This window comes from Bos javanicus, chromosome 9 (assembly GCF_032452875.1).
Source record: "Bos javanicus breed banteng chromosome 9, ARS-OSU_banteng_1.0, whole genome shotgun sequence".
Classification (NCBI taxonomy): domain Eukaryota; kingdom Metazoa; phylum Chordata; class Mammalia; order Artiodactyla; family Bovidae; genus Bos; species Bos javanicus.
This window is the reverse complement of record NC_083876.1, coordinates 36,945,323-36,963,707: the sequence shown is the minus strand read 5'-3', so window position 1 is coordinate 36,963,707 and position 18,385 is coordinate 36,945,323.

Below are 18,385 nucleotides of genomic sequence, written 5' to 3'. Positions count from 1 at the left end.
CCTTTGTCCACCTCATGGCTCAACAAGACCTTCCCACCCCTAGAGGAGTTGGCATACTATGGGCAAAGGACATGGGCTCCAAGTCCCAGCTTTGTCTCTTGTTGTTTGTATGACTCCTCTAAGCCTCAGTGTCCTCTCTATTGAAAACAAAACAACAAAAACAAAACCTCATGCCACTGCCCAAGGGACATCAGGAACCCCCTATTCAAGGCTCATATAGTAGCCTCTATCAGGGTGCTGATATATGACTGTCCCCACTGTGCTGCAAACCCCTTGATAGTAGAGGTTTGCCTCTGTGGTGGTATCTACTCAATAAAGTGTGAAGCCTGGCCCAGAGAGTCTCAGAAATATTTGTGGAATAAACTGTACTGCAATGTATGCATGCTAATTCAATTCAGTTGTGTCTGACTCTTTGTGACATTATGAACTGTAGCCCACCAGGTTCCTCTCTGTTCATGGGATTCTCCAGGCAAGAACTGGAGTGGGTTGTCGTGCCCTCCTCCAGGGGATATTCCTGATCCAGGGATCGAACACGCATCTCTTATGTCTCCTGAACTGGCAGGCGTGTTCTTTACCACTAGCACCACTTAATAGGTAGGCCTTACATTTTCCAGGACCCAGAGTTGGAATCATCACTGCTTGCATCCCTGAGTGCAGGGTATGGATGTCCACCATACCACCCTCGTTTGACCACCACGAATTACCTAAATGACTGCCTGCTGATCATTTTATATAACACTGCATTCTTACCATCAGTTCAGTTCAGTTCAGTTCAGTCGCTCGGTCGTGTCTGACTCTTTGCAACCCCATGAATTGCAGCAAACCAGGCCGCCCTGTCCATCACCAAATCCCGGAGTTCACTCAAACTCACGTCCATCGAGTCAGTGATGCCATCCAGCCATCTCATCCTCTGTCGTCCCCTTTTCCTCCTGCCCCCAATCCCTCCCAGCATCAGGGTCTTTTCCAATGAGTCAACTCTTCACATGAGGTGGCCAAAGTACTGGAGTTTCAGCTTAGGCATCATTCCTTCCAAAGAACACCCAGGACTGATCTCCTTTAGAATGGACTGGTTGGATCTCCTTGCAGTTCAAGGAACTCTCAAGAGTCTTCTCCAACACCACAGTTTAAAAGCATCAATTCTTCAGTGCTCAGCTTTCTTCACAGTCCAACTCTCACATCCATACATGACCACAGGAAAAACCATAGCCTTGACTAGATGGACCTTTACATCAGCATATACATATTACATAAAGTATATTTTCCTCTTTTTAAAATTAACTAATCAAGTCCATTATAAAAACCACTTTAATTTGATAAGAAGCATACCTTTTATATAAAATTTGTCTTCAAAGATAGGGAATTGGGGGGTAAATAGTATTCATTACATTTTGTTTTCCTTTTAAAAAATGTAATAATACCTTATGTAATTTTCTCTCCACTTCAGGCCCAACAGCTATGATAATGATTTGAATCAACTTTGGAAAAGAAATAATTATTTTTGCTGGTATAAGCCCTTGAAGTATAATTGGGTTTCATGCTGGGAAAAAAAAAGGTACGAGTTGTCATCAAGCCTTCTCAGTTCTCAGACTACAAATATAAGTTCTGAGGCCTTTGCAGCACTGACAAAGAAGGCAATTCAGGTGTCCAATATCATCAATAGGTAGAAATACCCCCACTGTGGCTGAATACCATAACTCTAATATTTTGTCTTCAGAACCCACAGCTCTGCTGAAGCTTCCCAAACCCTGGATACACCTCAACATTCTGAAATATTCTGTGAGTCTGGCTGAATTAGTTTATACTTAAGAAAATGCTTTTGTTAAGTTCAGGATGTTTCTATATTTGTGGTTCAGAGCAATTGACATCTGACATCTCACAGCTAAACAGCAACAATTCTTTACATAAGGACAACCTGCCATTTGTCACAGATTCCATAACGGTGGAGATCTCTACACAATTTCATCTTTGGTCTACTTTGGATATTAGTCCCATAATCACAGATCTGGGAAATGACCTTATCAGTCACATGGTAAATATTCCTGGAAAGGACAAGCCTATCAGTGTTCACATTAACCTGGTAATTAGAGTCAGCATGAAGTATAATTAGACTAGAATTGAAAAGAATTGAAATGAAACTAAGTTTTTAAAACTCTTTATCCAAAGAGAGCAAACATATATAATATTTAACTTTGGAGCCTGAGGAAGATTTCTAAGAATTTTTCCTTTTTTAAGAGAATTTCATTTTCTCTTCAGAAAGATATATGTTATTATTTCTCATGATTTTGATAGTCCCTTATTTCTAAACTTTAAGCTTTATCCTTTGTCCTTTTGAAAATTAAAAAGATAGCAGGATACCACTGACATATAAAAGAAGCATCTCCCTTCATAAGTTTGTTGAAAGACTCTCAAGCACAGGGTTTTTTCCCCTTATTCCTCCTTTGCCCCCCAGTTTATAATGCACATGTGTGCATGCTCAGTCACTGAGTTGTGTCCAGCTTTTTTGTGACCCCATGGACTGTGGCCTTCCAGGTTCCTCTGCTCGTGGCATTTCCCTTTCTAGGCAAGATTACTGGAGTGGGTTGCCATTTCCTCCTCCAAGGGATCAAAACTCCATCTCTTGCATTGGCAGGCATGTTCTTTACCACTGAGCCACCTGGGAAGCCCCCTAATAGTGTACTGCTGCTGCTAAGTTGCTTCAGTCGTGTCCGACTGTGTGCGACCCCGAAGACGGCAGCCCACCAGGCTCTGCCGTCCCTGGGATTCTCCAGACAAGAACACTGGAGTGGGTTGCCATTTCCTTCTCCCTAATAGTGTACAGTGGGAATCAATTACTGATTATTGCAATGATGATTATCAGAATTAGCAAAACACTGTTAAAATTCTAATAAAATTTGTTGTCCTTTTTATTATCCCCAAATCATTTAAATTTGTAAAAATTGTTTAGAAAATGTAAATAAAACATGAAGAAGAAAACATAAGACATACATAATTTCACTTCCCTGAAAATCACTTTCATATTTGGAGATGGTTCTTATTTCTGTCTCTAACTTTTAAACATTTAAAGAAAATATACTATGCTTATATTTTTATAACCATCTAAAATAGTTCATGTTGATATCTTGCTTAGTGAGATTATTACAAAGAAGAAAGCAGTAACAGAAAAAAACTACTGATACTCTATGGTGCCTCATACAGAGCACTTACAGAAGTGCTCAATAAACATGAATGAATGAATGATTGCCTGAACTGATTTATGAATAATCGTTTTTGTAGAATATTGAATGGTTGTTTTAACATAGTGCTTTTGCCAAAAATGGTGAGTACTCACTGGCATTTTTAATAGCCCTTTGCTAAGCTTCCCAGTAACCTGAAAAGATAGAATTTGTCCTCCATCGCCACCATTTTAATGGTCTCTGAGAGATGAAGAACTTGCTCAAGCCAGGATTCAAACTCACACTTGACTGAATTTAAAAACTCTACAGCTCTTCCTGCCATAACACAGTGCCTTTTACATTTTGCTAACATAATAAAGTGAAGCATTGTTGAAAGGACAGCCCGACCACCTACAATAAAGGGGGTCACATAAGGACCAGCTTCTTAGAACTGTGCAGGACACGTACACTCACTGCCTTCCCTGGTGTTAGAGTACAGCTGTCGCCATCCATTTGTGTGGTGGCTGCTTCATGCTGCATTGTTAGGGTCACTGAAATCACAGACACATTCACTCAGAAGAAAATGAGTGGATTTTCTTGTTCTTTTTGAGAAAGCTTTTTACATTAATCCACTTAATCCCATGGCTGATTTGCCATTGAAATCTGAAGCAGAGCTTCTTTAACTGGGAATTTCTAACATTGAAAAAAAATTTAAATTAACCAATAAGATCTTTTTATTGCCCCTTCCTTACCTTTCAAAAAAAAATAAAAGTATATGAGTGTGTGTGTGGTTGGGAGGGCAGGGCTGGGGAAGTGGGACGCAAGGAATAGATGGATCCTCTCAGCAAAATGAACATTATTTTACCTCGGAGGAAAACTAAAACATAAAGGCAAAGAAAATGTTAAAATTTATTTGCTTAGTAATAGCTAAAAAGAACTTATTTTTTAAAAGTGGGACTTTGGATAATGTTATTATACATTTATCAAAACCTATAGAATGTACAATACCAAGAGTGAACCCTAATGTAAACTATGGATGATAACGATGTGTCAGTTGTAGGTTCATTGATAGTAACAAACATCCCACTCTCGTGGGAAATGTTAATGGTGGGGGAAGCTGTGCATGTTGGAGACAATAACTTTATGAGAACACTGTACTTTGCACTCCATTTCCTGTGAACTTAAAATTGCTCTAAAAATAGTTATTAATATTTTTTAAAGTCAGTAGGCATGACACAAATAAATGTACTCTGTAGATTTCAAGAGAAGTGAAAGATATTTTTCTCATTTCAGTGGAATAAATAGAAATGTATATATAAGTATATATAAATGTGCATATATTACTGGCCTTGCAGAGTTTAATTATTTGTAAGGGAGGTGATCCTATAGTCATAGAATTGTGCCTTCGTTCTCCCCAATTCTGAATAATGACATCACAACCTCACCTTATTGGGCTCAGCCCAACATAGCATCAGCATGACCTGAAAACTTGAAAGAAACACAAATTCTTAGGTACTACTTAGACCCACTAGATCTGAAACTCTTGTGGTAGAGCCTGGAAATCTTTTTTTTTTTTTTTTTTTAAACAAACCTTCCACGTAATTCTGATGCATGCCAAAGTTTGAGGATCATTGGTTTAAAGCTCAACATTACTGCATTCCCTGGCCAGATCATTCTTATCCTCTGAAGTAAACAGGACTACAGAAATCCAGCATTTTCTTTTCACAAACACAGAACCCAGTTTCAGAGATCAAGAGTTTAATCATCTGTAAAAATGGGAAAACACTTCATGAGATTCCTATGATAATTAGTGAGTACATATAAAATACTTAGAACAAAGCCTGACACAGATGTGTCCCCATATATTAGATTATTATCATCATCACTACCATTATACGGTAGCATTATTCATGAAATAGCTCATGAGAATAACTCAAAAACTATGCTGGGGCAACTGAACTTTGATTCTGTTATCTGCTCTTAAATTCTTTATTGAGAGGAAGTGTTTGCACACCTTGCACTGATAGTACGCCTGTGGACCTGAGGTGGGCTCCACACAGGTTTCTTACTGCCTAGCACCACAGGCCACTGATAACGTCCTCTCCTTAGGGCCTACTATGAGAGTGATGACAAACCAGTCTTCCTGGACAAGATGTTGAGAGCAGGTGAATAATGTCAGAGCCCTTAAACAGGCACTCAGTTACTGGGGAAGATGGATGCCAAACAGCTAAGGGAAGTGTGATAAAGACACGTTTAAAAAATAATGGGGGAGAGGTGGGAGAGAGGATTGAGAAGGTGGGGACATATGTATACCTACAGCTGATTCATGTTGATGTATGGCAGAAACCAACACAAAATTGTAAAGCAATTATCCTTCAATTAAAAATAAATTCAAACATAAATAAACAAATAAAATTTATATCTGGGGGAAAAACACATTAAAAAAATAATCTATGTAGATAAATAAAATTAAGCCATGTAGCCTAACTGTTGGAGAAGGCGATGCCACCCCACTCCAGTACTCTTGCCTGGAAAATCCCATGGGCAGAGGAGCCTGGTAGGCTGCAGTCCATGGGGTCTCTAAGAGTCGGACAAGACTGAGTGACTTCAACTTCACTTTTCACTTTCATGCACTGGAGAAGGAAATGGCAACCCACTCCAGTGTTCTTGCCTGGAGAATCCCAGGGACGGGGAGCCCGGTGGGCTGCCGTCTACGGGGTCTCACAGAGTCGGACACGACTGAAGCGACTTAGCAGCAGCAGCCTAACTGTGGAGACCCAAACAAGATATTTTCTACAGCTGGAGGGCTAATGCTGAAATGAAGGAGGGAGGACCAGGGATATCAGAATGAATGGCAGGGATCAAACACAGGCCTATCACATGGGGGCGTGGCCTCATCAAGATGGTGCTGCTAAGACATTAAGAATTCAACAAGGAAAGAGTCCAACCTAGAACAATCACAATGGCCACTGCTGTAACCTGGACTCTTAAGATCCAGATCAGACTGATATAAACTCCTATGACCCAGTGTGCTCCTAAGATCTCTGCCCCTTTTCAATGGATTTATATTCTTATGGTACTTATCAAATTAATGTATCTTATGGATTAATAATAATAGCTAACATACTTACCAAACCAAACGCTGTTCTCTGAACTTTACAGATACCTGGTTTAATATTCACAACAACCTTAGGGGAACTACTACTACTATCAGAGGAAACTGAAGCACAAAGATAATAACTTCCTGAGATTAAGCTGCTAAGTGTTGTTGCTAAGATCCAAGCCCAGGCAGTTTGGTTCCCAAGCCCAAGTTCTCGTCCAGTAAGTTTTGCTGACCTAATACTGTCCTGTCTTTCAGATGTGGGACAGTAGGAATGTACTCTTTATTTGATTTACAAAAAAATTAAAAAGAGACAGAGAAAGAAAAGTAAAAAATGATCACGCAAAGCCTTTATGTAGCAGACTTTATTAAAGGTTTAAGGAAGTGGACGGAACAAGTCTGCCTTACAGCTATTAAAACCAAATTGAATTGTAAACACCAGTGTACCTAAAAGGCCTTTTTTCTTCTGTTCTCACTTTCCAGACTGAACCTTCCGAAAGAACCTAGGGCCTCTTTTTCACACTCTATTGGACCACTTAACCTTGTTTATAAAGAAAGAAAAAAACCAAATAGCTTGTGCCCTGAGATTAATCCTGTCACTTGCCAGCAGGGTGATTATTTTTATTTACCTTTGTTGCCCTAGCATTCAGAAACCAGAGAAAACCAAAAGCCAGTTTTAAGTAAATACCCTCGAAAGGGCTAAGAAGCTGGAATTACACTGACAGTAGTCTCAAACACGGGAGAAGGCAATGGCACCCCACTCCAGTACTCTTGCCTGGAAAATCCCATGGACGGAGGAGCCTGGAAGGCTGCAGTCCATGGGGTCTCGAAGAGTCGGACACGACTGAACGACTTCACTTTCACTTTTCACTTTCATGCATTGGAGAAGGAAATGGCAACCCACTCCAGTGTTCTTGCCTGGAGAATCCCAAGGACGGAGGAGCCTGGTGGGCTGCCGTCTATGGGGTCGCACAGAGTCGGACATGACTGAAGTGACTTAGCAGCAGTAGCAGTCTCTAATACACATCTGGCTTCACCAGAATGTAATATCAAAAGGACTTTGTTCATGGTTTTTTTAGGTCACACACGCATGTCAAGGGACAACTCTGTTAACAGCAGCAATATCTTCAAACACTGAGGCAGCATGGGCCTGAGGACACCCTAGAATGAGCTTCAGAGGGATCCCTCCTAGAGCACCTGGCAGTGCAAGCACACAGTGTCTTGCTAAGATATTAAGTTTAGTAGGAGCAATTTGAGTATGCCAGTCAAACATCATAGGTGTGTGACCTTGGCAATTGCACAGACCACTTGCTACCCTCAGAAGGACCCTGCAACTTAATTCCCTGCCATTGCTGTCTTGGAATTCTTAATAATTCCTGAATAAGGAGCCCTGTATTTTCATTTAATACTGAGCCCCGCCCACTGTATTGCCAGCACTGGCCCAGGTGGCTGGTTGGCATCTTCTCATCTGCTAAGTCAGCAAAATACCTCCTAAAGGAACAGAAAGTGAGTTAAAACTGTCAGAAGATGTTACGCCAAACAGCATCTCAGCTTGATCACACACCAGCTAGAATTCAACTTTGAATGGCATCAGGTTAATTAATACCTTAGAGCTGTGCTTCTTCAAGTAGAGCCCAGATACTATAAGCCCATCTGCAAACTGTTACCAACCCTCAAAGAGCTGAACACAGAAAATGAAAGTAAACATTAGAAATGTTTTTAATAATTTGACATTTTGTGGCAACAATATCTAAATGCATGACCATTTTTCTAGTCATTTGCATTGGACTTATAAAAATATGAGTCCATGACAGATTGGGGTGAGGTGGGGGTAGGTACCCTGGTCCCTTTCCACAGATGTATTGAAAAATCCTGCCCGAGAGTCAGAATGTCTTTTGCAACCAAGACTAAGAAACAGGTCAAGAACACCAAGAAGAGAGAGACCACCACCATATCTGAAATATCAGATGGAGATGCTGCCCTTAGGAATTCTGGTCTCTGGGACATCCTACAGAGATTTACAAAACATCTAAAATATTTTAGAAACTGACTCTTGTATAACAGCTGCCATCGAAAAAAGTACTTCTTGGAAAGTCTTCTTGATGTTATTAAATTTAAAGTATATTCTTTAGACTCAAATGTAGGGCAACAGTAGTTGTCTATTCCTACCACTTTCAGGTCCAGAATTAGAACGTTACCACGCAGTATGCTTTAGGCTGGACCTGGCCTTTCTGCACCACAGGAAAACCAACTGGACTTGGGGAATTGTTTACTGCCCTAGTGTGCTAATGCTAATTAAAGATTGTATATGAAAACATGCTAGCACAATTTATCTTCTCTGGAACTGAATTTTCTAGGCAGTATTCACTTCCTCTCTGGGAGGAATATGGCTCCGTCAGCTTACATTCCATGTAGATGGGGATGTAGGTGTCGGCCTCTCCTCCAACTAGGCTGTCTACACTGATTGCCTTCTCTCCTCTCCTGAGCTTTGTAAGGCACACTTTTTCACGGAGCACATTGTAAGAGGCTAAGCAGTGACTAGCGCTCATCAAATTGTTGTTACCAACCAGAGTTTTGGCAAGATGCCATCTGCTCACACCAAGAATTGCTGGATGAAATAGCCCCACACAAAATATTCTTGTGTCTACTAAGAGGTGGTTTATTGGGTTTTTTTGTTTATAACGTTACACCCTCAGGAGAAATTCCTGTCTGTCCTTATTACCAGCAATAGTTAAGGTTTTTTTCTGTCCAATTAGTCTCTTTTTATGTCAAGGACTCTCTAAGTTATATAATTGATCAAGCAGTGTTTTTTTCTTGGCTGCTAGGATGCCAATTAGTATCAGATTCATGGTCCTTTTGTAGGTACTATGTAGGCTTTTATGGAATGTGTTTTTATACTTGGTTTGTTCTTAGCTCCGTATTATATTTCGCTCTAGCTTGCTTTCTCTTTTCTGAACTACTTATAATTTATATCTCACTGTGAAATACTGCAGTGGCTGTTGGAAGAAAATATCAGGAAAAGAGAGACTGGAGAAAAAAGAGATGGGGCACAGATTAGGGTAGAAGGGAGAAGATGAAGAAGGAAAAAAAGGAGGGAGGAATTTAGGGGGAAAAGGGAAGTGCAAGACAAGGAAAGGGGGGGTACATATTCTTACAGTGATAAACTGAAGCCTCTCACAGGATTCAAACAGTCAAAGGGTCGTAGAAAAGGAAGTACAGATCACTATGGACTTGAATTAGGTAGAAATAATATAATTGCAAAAATTTGAGTAATGCCCTCCAGGTGTGTTGTTCATGATCTATCACTACTAGAGTACATCCAAGTTCAAATGTAACAAGATATGAAATTAAGCTTTTCCTGTTGTTTCAGAAGTTCAACTTCAAATCTAATGACCAAAGTTGACTATTATCCCCTCTTGCATTTACAAAAGACGTTCTAGAAACATCCCCACACAACTAAGAGGTGGTCAAACTGGTTTCTTTCACTATCAAGTACACACATGCACACACGCACACACAAAAAGAAAAAGGCCCTGAGGGCAACTCTCTTAGAGACTGAAATTATCTTCTCTAAGAAGCAGTGGGTACCTCAGCCTCCAACTAGGTATGTGCTCAGAGGCAGAATCTTGGCTGCTTATCCTTGAGAGAGGACTGGAGAAAACCTGACATGTTGACAACTGTCTCCAGAACTTTGGGGGTATATATGAAGAGAGATACCAATGGCTGCCTCTCAGAGAAGACTGAGGATGGGAGGCTGTCTGGAGGAAACTAGAAAAGAGGGCGAGGAGAGAGGGCAATCGCGGGGGTAACCTGCACTTCCTAAGTTTTCCTCTAGGCCAAGAGAAAGCTGCAGAAGGTAGCCAGGCTCCAGGCATCTTCAAAGGATTCCAGTAGAGAGGGCAGGCCATATCGTGGAGGACATCACAGAGTGTACCTCTGAAAGAGGAGAGGAGGAAGCTTCAGAGAACTGAACCAGAAGAAGCCTCACCTGTGAGAGAATTGCTGCGTGGACATCCGCAGAGGGGCCTCCCCAAAGAATTCACCAGTGCATCAGCAGAAAAGTAAGCACAGAGCATCTGCCATAAAAAGGACTGACAACTGGACTAGTGCACAAGAATCCCTGGGCCGGGGGAGGCGGGTCGCTTCTTTTTCCTCTGATGCCTGGGAAAGCAGAGGCCATGCCTGAGTTAGGCCTTAGTTAGGGAGAAGTGAGTGATACCCCTCTGACTTGAGTGCCAGCTTAATTTTTTAAATTAATCTTGTTCATAGCTAGGGGGGAAAAAAAGACAGTCTAACACCTAAAAGCAACTACAAAAGCAATGGGGCCTTTGGCTCCTGGGAAGGGAACTCTCAAAGATAGAAGGAGAAAAAAAGTTTTTTTCTTCCTTTATACCCTGTCAGGTCCCACCTGTTTAATAAATCATTTACATAACTTTAAGAATTCTGATTCGAAAGACAAAACACTTGAAACATTACAAAAAAAAAGATAGGAAATCTATCTTATAATATGAAGTACTATAATATAAAATCTTATAATATAAAGTACTAACATTCTCCTCAGAACATTTATCTGTTAACTAAAAATTAAATTGATATTATCTCACACCTTATTTTTTTCTCTTTCTTAGGCAAATGCCTGAGTTTCTCTCTTCCTTCTCCTTTCTCAGATTCTCACCTTTATAATTTACTGCTTCTAATAGTTTAACTAAAGGGAAAAAAAAAAAGGACAAATAACAAAGGCAGGAGTTTGAAAATTTCAGGAAATTAGTACGGTTCCTAAATTTATAGGGTATAACAGTTATAATAACTTAGTTATGGATACGTTTTCATACAACAGTGAATTTATTTGATTTTGTGTGAAGTACTGTATCCTGTGCCTTGCTTAGAGGACTTACTCTCTGAGAACCGAAGCTGTATAAGCCCTATATGCATACTGACTCACTCAGACTACATCACTTTCAACAATGCAACATCATAAGCCCTCACCAAGCTCCTCACTCAAAGCAGCTTCATATTCTTGCTGCAATCAGCAGTGCCAAATGTTTTGCCATTTGGATAAGAAATTCTCCACTAAGAAATCCTAAATCATTTGTAAATTGCTTTCATATCTATACCCTAAATTGGGCCTTCAAATTTTTTCCTCTCCATAAAATTGAGTTTTCAAAATGAGTATAGTTTATTTTCTTTCCTAATGACTACTTCCAAAATCTCTGCATACAGGCTATTTTAGCTCAGTTGAAACAGGTGGCTGGAGCCAGAAAAAGTGGGGCCTATGTCTTCAGCCTGTTGAAACCTGTTTCCTTCCTGGCAACAGCTGCCCTTCTGAGCATAAACCATGAATCCTCCCCACTAAGAATACAATTAATCAGTGACTACTTTCAGATAAATGCATGGAAAATATAGAATACACAATTAAAATTGGACAAAACCCGGACAGTACTGTAAATCATTTTTTTGGACTGTGTGTGATTCTAACTGGTAAAGACCTTCAAATTTACAAATCTGTTCCAGAAATACATAAATGAATAAATAAATCAGTGATTTCATATAAATGTGCTCGTACTTTTCTAGTTACATGTGCTGTGTCAGAAATCATTACAAAACTTATCACCTTAAAATAACTGCTTTATTGAGGGTAGTATTTTGTGGATCAGTGATGTAGGAAGGGCGTGTCTAGAATGTTCTCAGTTGAGGTCTCTCAGGAGGTGACAATGAGGTGTGAGCTGGGACGGGATCAACGAAAGGCTCTACAGGGCTGGCCATCCAACATGTCTTCCTCACAGGGCTGGCAACTGAAGCTGGCTGCTGCTGGGCATTGAGCCGGGGCCAATCAGAGTGCCAGCACATAGCCTCTCCTCCATGACAGCCTCAGGGTTGGATTACATGGCAGCTACTTCCCCTGGAGTGAGTTTCCCAAGGAAAACTGGAAGAAGTTGCATGACTTTTTTCTGAACAAACTTCAGAAGTTCCCCAGTGTTACCTCCACCATAATCAACTGTTTGCACGCATGCTCAGTCGTATCCAGCTCTTAGCATTTCCATGGACTGTGGCCCTCCAGGCTCCTCTGTCCATGGGATTTCCCAAGCAAGAATACTAGAGTGGGTACCCATTTCCTTCTCCAGAGGATCTTCACAACCCAGGAATAGAACACGGGTATCCTGCATTGGCCGGAGAAGGCAATGGCACCCCACTCCAGTACTCTTGCCTGGAAAATCCCATGGACGGAGGAGCCTGGTAGGCTGAAGTCCATGGGGTCGCTAGGAGTCGGACACAACTGAGCGACTTCACTTTCACTTTTCACTTTCATGCATTGGAGAAGGAAATGGCAACCCACTCCAGTGTTCTTGCCTGGAGAATCCCAGGGACGGGGGAACCTGGTGGGCTGCCGTTTATGGGGTCACACAGAGTTGGACGTGACTGAAGCGACTTAGCAGCAGCAGCATCCTGCATTGGCAGGCGGGTTCTTTACCACTGGGAAGCCCTAATCTGTTGCTTACAAGCTAGTTACTATGGATAGCCCAGATTCCACAGCAGAGGACATGGATCTCACATCTCCATGGGAAGAATGTCAAAAAATTTGAGGACATGCCAAAAACTTCCACATTCAATTCATCTATTACAATGAAAAAAATCTATCTACCTCTTTGTGTACTAACTGCCTACCATGCAAAAGAAAACTTCTGAAATTCCATTCCCCTTTAAAATCTTTGACTGACCTGAAAAGCATTTGAAAATACAATATTTAGTTATTTAGTTTAAAGCCAACATTTTTGGTTTAGGTTTTGTTTGGTGGGGATGGGGGAGGGGCGCTGTCCACATATAGTTTGACTATTTTCACCTGGATGACATAGATGAAATTTAAAGATTTTAAAATGGTTTTGATGCCATTTCACTGAGACTGAGATGTCTCTACAAATAATTTAACTAATGAATTTGGTTCTAAGGTATGGCTTGATTAGTATTTTGACACATCCATTCAAACAAATTTTCCAAAAAGAGTTCCATTCTGTTAACTATAAGATAATGAGTCATCAGGCTCCTGACAATGCAGAGGTCAATTAAATCCTTTTCTATCTCTTTTGCAATACATAAATCATTATTGTTTTTCCATTGCTCTGAAGTTATCTTGCCTTGCATTATCTTTTTCCCAGGAAGACCAGAAGAACTTGACTAACTCTTAGATTAGAAGTTCCACTGGAAAGATCACAAATTCATCTAAGAGTTTGGGCGTTTCAAAAACTCACTTTCCACCCAGAAAAATAGCATACCCCATTTTCCTGTCCCATTTAGCCTGTATATGGACCAACAGGGAAGTCCCTAAAACACTTTTTAAACTTTTCATTTTGAAATAAATTTAGACTTACATAAAAGTTGCAAAAGTAGGACAGCCTTTCCTAATGTTAGCATCTTACAAGACTGTAGTATAATTTTCAAAACTAAGAAATGAATATTGGTACAAAACCTTCAACCCAACTACGGATATGAATCAGATTTACCAGTAATTTTACAGTAATGTCCATTTTTGTGTGTTGCAGGATCCAGTCTAGGATCCCACATTGTATTTAGCGGTCGTGTCTCCTCAGCCTCGGCTCTGATCTGTGACAGTTCCCATTCTTTCCTTGTCTTTCATGACCTTAACACTTTTAGGAAATACTGACCAGTTGGTTTGTAGCATGTTCCTCAATCTGGGAGCATTTTGTTTTATGATTATTAGATTAAGGTTTTTCATTTTTGCCAGAATGCCACTGAAACAATGTGTTCTTTGGTAATAATGTCCTTTTGCCACCCCTTTTTCCACCTTTAAGAGACTTTTCTTTTCTACAGTGTGGCAGAACTCTTTTCTACTCACTAGATGGGATGCTGACCAATCCATACCTTGTTCAACAAAGCCAATGAGATCTTTAAAATTCACTTAGTTGGATTTTTATTTAACACTACTTAAAGTATGACTTGGAGAAGGAAATAGCAACCCACTCCAGTACTCCTGCCTGTAAAATTCCATGGATGGAGGAGCCTGGTAGGCTACAGTCCATGGGGTCACAAAGAGTCGGGCACAACTAAGTGGCTTTACTTTCTTTCTTTCTATAGTTCCTTTTGGAGAAGGAAATGGCAACCCACTCTAGTGTTCTTGCCTGGAGAATCCCATGGACAGAGGGGCCTGGTGGGCTACAGTCTACGGGGTTGCAAAGAGTCAGACATGACTAAGCAACTAACACACACACACACAAAGTGTGACTTACAGACCAACAACACTGACATCTCCTGGGTGCTTATTAGCAATGCCGAATCTCAGGCCCCATGATGAAACCTACTGAATCAGAATAAGAAGCAGTGTCTTAGTCCATTGAGTCATAAACTTAATGTGTAAAAGAATAACCAGAGGATTTCACCAAAATGCAAATTTCTATTAGTAGATATAGAGTGGACCAGAGATTCAACATTGCTAATAAGCACACTGATGATGCTTATGTTGCTGGTCTCCGGTCTATACTTTGAATATCAAGAATCTAGTCCGGTCATTCCTAAAATGTTGTTGTAGAATAGTATTATCAGTATCACCTGGGAAATTTTTAGATACGCAAATTCTTGGACTCTATTTCAGAAGTACTGGATCAGAAATTCTGTATTACTCAGCATCTGTGTTTTAGCCAGTCACTTTAGTGATTTTTGACACATACTAAATTTGAGAACCCCTGGTCTAATCTGTTCTCAAAGTTGGCTATACATTAAAATCATCTGGAAAGCATTAAAGAAAAAACACTGATGCCTAGTTCCCTCACTCATAGATTCTTGAACACAGAATATGTTCACTTCTCTTTTTTTTTAAGTGTCCATGGACCACTTACTAACACAGATTATATAAAGTAAGTCTAGATAAATTTAAAGGGATTCAAATCATACAAAATCTGTTTTATGTCCACAGTGTAATTAACTGAGAAACCACTAAGAGCAAAAATATCTGGAAAATCCCCAAATATTTGGAAATCAAATATACATCTAAATAACCCATGATACAAAAGAAATATCAAAAGGGAAAGTATTTTGAAATGAAAACTTTCCCCTTTTTTGTAGATAATGCATCTACAAAAAAAAAAACAACAGTTAATATCATGTTTAAATGGTAAAAGACAAAAAGCTTTTCCTCTGAGATGAGGAGTAAGACAAGGATGTCTACTCTCATTATTTCTACTTAACATTGTCCTGAGATTCTTGCTAGTGTAATAAGATAAGAAAAAAGAGACAAAGGCAACAATATTGGGAGAATATGGAAATAAGTAAAACTATCTATTCAAAGAGAACACAATTTCTACATAGAAAATCCTATGGAATCTACCAAAAAACAAATAGAGCTAACATAAATCCTAATTTGATCTATATGTTCAACATAATGCCATAAAAATAGGCTCCCTCCCTCCTTGGTAAAATTTGACAATCTCTCAGATTTAAATGAAAATTCAAAAGACTCAGAATCGTCAAAAATCTTTGAAAAAAGAATAAATATAGAGGAATTATACTTCCAGATTTAGTCTTAGTATAGTAATCAAAACAGTGTGGAATTGACATAAAAATAAGCAAATAGATCAGTGTAACAGAATAGAGGCCAGAAATAGATGCACACATATATAGTCAGTTTGTTTTCAATAAAGACGCCAAGATAATCCAACTGGGGAAAGGATAATTTTCTCAGCAAATGGCTTTGGCACAATTAGATGTCCATATGGAAAAATAAATAAAACTTGACCCTTTTCTCACAACTAATTAAAAATGAATTATAGACCTAAATATAAGAGCTAAAACTATGCAACTACTAGAATATCGAGGAAAATCTTAATGACCTTGAATCTGGCAAAAGCACAAACCACAAAAGGAAAAGTCAATAAAATGGACTTCATAAAAATTAAAAACTGTTCTTCAAAATATACTGTTAAAAATTTGAAAAGGCAAGTCCTCAGAGTAGACTTTTATCTATAACACATTTAAAAATCCTTACTACTCAATAATAAATGGAAAAATTACCTGATTTTCTAAAAGTTGAAATAGTATATATGTATAATTAGCAAATAAGCACATGAAAATACGCTTGACATCATTAGTCACTGTGTTTTTAGTAGCTCAGTTGTGTCCGACTCTTTGTGACACCACAGACTGTGGTCCACTAGGCTTCACTGTCCATGGGATTCTCCGGGCAAGAATACTGGAGTGGATTGCCATTGCTTTCTCCAGGGATCTTTCTGACCCAGGACTCAAACCTGGGTCTCCTGCATTGCAGGCAGATTCTTTACTGTCTGAGCCACCAGGGAAGCACAAATTAAAACCACAATGGGACATCATTATTGATCAATTAGAAATGAGTAAAAATGTAAAAAGAGTGACCATATCAATTGTTAGCAAGGATGTGAAGGAACTAGAAATCTTATACTGCTAGTAAAAATGCAAAATGATACAGCCATTTTGAAAAACAGTTTGTCAGATTCTTAAAAAACATCTGCTATCATATGATCCAATCAATTTACTCTTAGACATTTATACAAGAAAAATGAGAGCCTACTTCTACACAAAGACTTGTACACGAATGTTTATAGGAGCTTTGTTGTAATAGCTACAACTCAGATGCCCATCAATACATGAACTGATAAGCAAATTATGGTTTTTCCATACAATGGAGTACTAATCAGCAATTAAAAAAAAAGAAAAGAAGCCATTGATACATACGATTTCTCTCTGGTAAAAAATTAAAAAAACCAGACCTTACAGAGTATGTACTGTATGATTCTATTCTACAGAATTACAGAAAATGCATACTATAGTGACAGAAAGCAGACTGGCAGGTGCCTGGGAATGGCAGGGGAGGGGCAGGAGAAGGAAGAGTTTACACCGGTGCGTGAGGAATCATAGGATTACATTCATTATCTTGACTGTAGTGATGGTTTCACAGGTGAACATATATGGTAAAACTCATTGTTTGTTAAAGATAACCAAAAAGGCTGTTCTTTTAAAAAAAAAAAGATAAGAAAACAAAATTACACACCCAAGTCCCTCATGAACATAGATTAAACAAGAACCAGATCTCAAGTTCCTTCACCCAGAAATTTGAATTTAATTGGTATATGATATGACCTAGATTCAAGATTTTAATTTGAATTAAATTAATTCAATTGAATTAATTGAATTAATTAATTTAATTAATTATAATAATTTTGATACACAGAATAATATAAGAGGCACAGTTCTATTTATGACCCTAAACTGCAACCCCTACCATGAAAAACCCTTACTTAAATGAATGCCCATAGTTGCCAGGGAACCATGTTGGAAAAATACAAGTGGGCAATATAAATCCATCATCACTTCCAGAAAACAACCTGAAATATCTAATATTGCTGGCTAATCAGTAATATCGTCTTAGTAAAGTGAAGGGTAACTTTATTTTAAAAATAAACAAAAAACAGAAGTGGGATGCTAAGAGATCAGTGCAAGGTGCTAACAACTGAAAAACATGTAACCACAGCTGCAGCATGTAAGGAATAAGTAACAGTAAAGGAAGCTTTCTGAAATGCCCTGGTAACAGGGAAAGGTGAAAGGTACAAGATAAGCTTAAGGAAAAAATGGGTAAGTTCTGGGTAAGGGGTCAGGAAAGAAAGGAAGTCAACAACTTGAATCATCACTCTTAAAATCACTCTCTGTCAACAGAAGCTTATATTTACTTTCTTTTATTTGGTGCCTTCAATGTTTTTTCTATTGTATAGTATTTAACACTGTTTTAGTTTTTAATACACTGTTGTTCTTCAAAAAGATACCTGAAATTCTTTGCTTATCGTGATGCAAATAGTTGCACAATTTTAAGTTTTGGTTTACTGGTTTATTAATTTTAAGGATTTAGGGTTTCTTTTTGAACTTCTTTTACTGTAAGAATGTTTACATTCCTTTTCACCAACTACCATTTATTGAAGGACGTAGGGAAATTCATTCATTTTGCTCAATTCTCAGCTGTTTTCTTTCAGCAACTCTGATAAAGCCCAACATTCCTTTAGGAACAAGAAAAGAGACAGAAACTTGATTTCTGTCGTCTGTCTCTCCCTAATACTGACTAACATTTGTCCTGAATTCCACTGAAACACTTTGTAGATAATGA